This window comes from Nannospalax galili, unplaced genomic scaffold (genome assembly GCF_000622305.1).
Source record: "Nannospalax galili isolate Female #2095 unplaced genomic scaffold, S.galili_v1.0 scaffold189, whole genome shotgun sequence".
Classification (NCBI taxonomy): Eukaryota; Metazoa; Chordata; class Mammalia; order Rodentia; family Spalacidae; genus Nannospalax; species Nannospalax galili.
In genome coordinates, this window is record NW_008360331.1 from 770,743 (window position 1) to 774,772 (window position 4,030).

The 4,030-nt window shown below is 42.9% G+C and overlaps 1 long non-coding RNA gene across 1 annotated transcript in view; it reads right to left on the bottom strand.

Annotated features, from left to right (window-relative positions):
* The window catches only part of LOC115069000, a 6,046-nt gene extending 4,253 nt beyond the window's left edge, over window positions 1-1,793 (bottom strand). Inside the window, exon 1 of the long non-coding RNA XR_003848355.1 lies at window positions 1,665-1,793. This is a non-coding gene — a long non-coding RNA (uncharacterized LOC115069000). The remainder of the gene's footprint in view (window positions 1-1,664) is intronic.
* Window positions 1,794-4,030: the final 2,237 nt, after the last annotated feature.

The window sequence follows — 4,030 nt, forward strand, 5'->3', positions numbered from 1 at the left end:
GTGGAGCGGGGCCCTCCGCCAGTTTCCCTGATTGTTAGATGGCGGTAAAAGATTGCCCATATTATCAAATTTAGAGCGACAGTTATTGGCCCAATGTATTCCTTTTTTGCATCTAGGACAGAGCCCCGGCGCCCTCTCTTTATCATTATGCAACAGGGGACAATCTTCGCAGAAATGATTGGATTTTCCACAGCTAAAGCAATTGTGATCCCTTCTGCTGCCTGTTGGCAGTCTACCTTTTGATGGGCGCAATGCAGCTGCAATCACTTGTCCCTGTATATAATGCACATCCACATCTTTACACAATCTGATGTAATCATTTAGGCTTTTGTGCCTCTGGGCTCTAAGTACTTCTTTGCAATACTGGTTTGCATTTTCATAAGCCAATTGTTTAATAATGGGCATAGATTGCGTGACCTCTCCAAAGATGCATCCGGCCAGCTGTAAAAGTCTGTCAACAAAATCTTGAAACAGTTCAGAGGGTCCTTGTATCACTTTAGAAAGCTGATCCCCAGCTGCTTTATTAGGCAAGCTCTTCCAGGCCTTTACAGCACAAGCTGCCACTTGAGCGTATACAGCTGGATCGTATAATATTTGGGCCCCCACCCCTGCATAAGCTCCTGCTCCTGTTAGCATGTCTAGATCTCTTTGAGCCAATCCGGCCTGAGCATTAAGGCAGGCCACTGTAGAGCCTGCTCTTGGAACTCTCCTCTCCATAAAAGATAATCACCTCCTGACAATACTGCTCTACACAGCTGCTGCCAATCACTGGGTGTTAAGTATTGTGTCTGGTAGGACTCTACCATGGTCATTGTGAAAGCTGCTTGTACCCCATAAGCGGAGATAGCCTCCTTTAAGGCTTTGAGATCTTTGAAATGGAGAGGGTCATGTTGTCTGAGTACCTGACCTTGCTGTTGAGGATTAGGAACTTCCACCACAGGGGCAACTAAATGATTACAGCAAAATTTGACACCGCCCCTTAATTTTTCCTCACCTTCAATCTCAGAATACATTGGTCATTCATTAAACATAGGTGGTGCTGATGGAACCAAGCTATCCGTGGTTTTAAGAGATTTTAACTTTTTCTTTAATGCTTTAATCTGCTGACATAACTTTTGTTCTTCATCCTCGCTAGATTCTCCCTCAGTCTCTGTGTCTGAATCCTGCCCTTTTAAAGAGGGAAGAGGTTTTAAGCGAGTACTAAGGGGAGCTCGAGCTCCTTCCTCTTCAGTCGAAGCTAAAGACAATCTAGTTTCTTCCTCTTGAAGCTCACCAAGGACTTCCCTAGCTGCCTCAAGTTCTGTTCTTACTTTCACTTTATCCAAAAGCAATGCATCGCGAACCAGACGCCACAAGGAAAACGTAGCAATCGGGAAGTGCTCACTACCCTCCTTTTCTAATTTTTTCTGGCAGTCCCTCCTAACCTGTTCCCAATCAAGTAAATTTAAGCCTCCCCCAGTCAAAAACCAAGGACTGGCTTCAGAGATGGTGTGAACAAACCGCTCAATAGTCTTGCTTTTAACAGCCGTTCCTTGTTCCTCCAAGACTCTCTTAATCTGATGATACAGTTCATGCTTACTTTGTACGTTTCCCATATTTGCAAACATTCTTATATATTATCCCCAATATGTCCTCACCAGCCAAGGACGACACTGTCTGCTTACCTCCTTTCCTCAGATCTTGGTGGAACCTCCACTTGCCACGCCAGCAAGTCAAGCTCTGAGTATTCTGGGCAGAGGGCGTCAGGATTGAACAAACAATCACACCATCATGAAGTGGGAGGAAGGACTTCGACTGTGACTTTATTGTTTGAGACAAGAGTTTAAATACTTTTTCAGTAGAGGAGGTGGAGTCAGGACACATGATATTGGGATCTCCTGTCTGTAAGGCTAGTTTTTGGGTCAGGTGCACCTTTTCTCAGAATCAGGAGAAAGTCCTTGTGATAAACAATTCCAGCAAATACCACAGATACCCAAGCTCTTACAAGGGGGAGGCGGAGGTCAGGACGCCATGTCCCTGCATGTATTGCCTTGGTTCCATTCCAAAAAGGATTTTAAGAACCATGCTGAAAAAAAAAAAAAGCTAAATAAATAACTAAATAAAACTTGCAGAAATCCTCTTCATGTTTGATGTCAAGTGTCAAGCCATCTCTCTGGCCCTTTTTCTGGTTTTGTTTGTTTTATATTTATTTATTGTGGGTATGTGAGTGCAGGTATGTGCATTCCACAGTGCCTGTGTAGAGGTCAGAGGACAACTTGTGGGAGTTGGTTCTCTCCTCCTATGTGGGTCCCAGGGATTGAACTCAGGATGTCAGCCTTGGCCACAGGTACCTCTACTCACTGAGCAATCTTGCCCATGGAGTCTTATTTATGTTAGTACATAGAAAGCATACCATAATTTCCAGGAGGTTTGCCCAATAAACTCGTATTTGGCTATTCTCAAATTTGATTCTGCTTTCCTTAGGTCTGAGCATGAAGTAAGAAAAGTGGGTAAGTAGATGATGCTGTGCCCAATATATTCAATAACACACACACACACACACACACACACACACACACACACACAATAAGTATATCTCTGATGTTAAAGCCCCCATTTTTTTTCCATTCTGCCGGCTCTCCAGACATCTAATGAGTGACCCTTACGAGATACTGTCACTGTAACCTTCCCTGCAGTTGCTTCTGAATTATGTAGGTAGGCTTTTGTTTACATCAGTTTTCAAATATTTACACAGATCTGTTAGCAAGAAGTTTTTCTGTGAAAATGTAACTCCTTAAAAAACAGCTATCAAAGGTAAAATTAAGGCCAGGCATGGTGGTGCATGCCTTTAATCCCAGTACTCAGGAGGCAGAGGCAGGTGGATCTCTGTGAGTTCAAGGCTAGCCTGGACTACATAGCTAGTTCCAGGACAGTCAGGGCTGCATAGTGCGACCCTGTCTCAAACAAACAAAGTCTCAAAAGGTAAAATTAATGAGTTAGCATATCTGCGTTTTAAGTTACAAAATTTATATTAACAAAGTAGCCATTTTAAATTTTTTTCAGATAAGAGAGACAGAGATGTCCAGGGTAAGCTATCAAACGAAAGTAAAGGGGAAAGGCAAATGCAAAAGGAAAGAGAGATAAGGAGAGAAAAGACACAATATTTACTTGTTTTTTATGTTATTTGTTATTGTGCATATGTATGTACAGAGTGAGGATGGAGGTCAGAAAACACCTCTGTGGAGTTGGTTCTCTCCTGCTTTTGTGTGGGTTCCAGAGATTGAATGCAGGCCCCCAGACTTATGCAAGCACCTTTCCTGGCTAGCCATCTGGCTAGCCCTGCCCTGTTGATTTTTTATTTGCTGTTGCAACATAACTTTTTAGGATACAATTTACTTTTTGATTGCTTTCTTCTTCTTATACTTGGAAAACTTATTTTTGATGTGGAAATTTACCCCCATCTGTCTTTTGTGGAAAGGTTCACTGGGGCTTACAATTTTGGAGGTTTCAGCTCACAGTTGTTTAACCTATGCAGTACATCATGGTAGGAAAGTTGGTGAGAAAATTCTTACTTCCTAGCTGGAAAGAAAGCTAGAAGAATTTGGCATCCCACTGCCTCCCTTGAGGACCCCCCCTCCAGAGACCCAACACTAGACCTCACCTCTTTTTTAAATCTTTTTTTAAAAAAATTAAATGTATTTATATTTTATGCATATGAGCGGTTTACCTGTATGTATGTAAGTGCACCACACATGCAATACCTGCAGAGGCCAGAAGAGGGCTAAGAATCCCTTGAACTGGAGTTACAAATGGTTGGTAGCCACCACGTGAGTGCTGGGAACTGAACCTAGGTCCTCTGCAAGAGCAGTTAGTGTTCTTAACTGTTGAGCTCTGTCTCTAACCCCCTAAATCTTTTTTTAACTTTATTGTTATTATTCTGTGTGTGCGTGTGTGCACGTGCATGTGTGCTTCTGTGCCCACCTGTCACATGGTGCCCATGTGGAGGGCAGAGGAAACCTTTGTGGAGTCAGTTCTGTTCTTCAACCTTTAC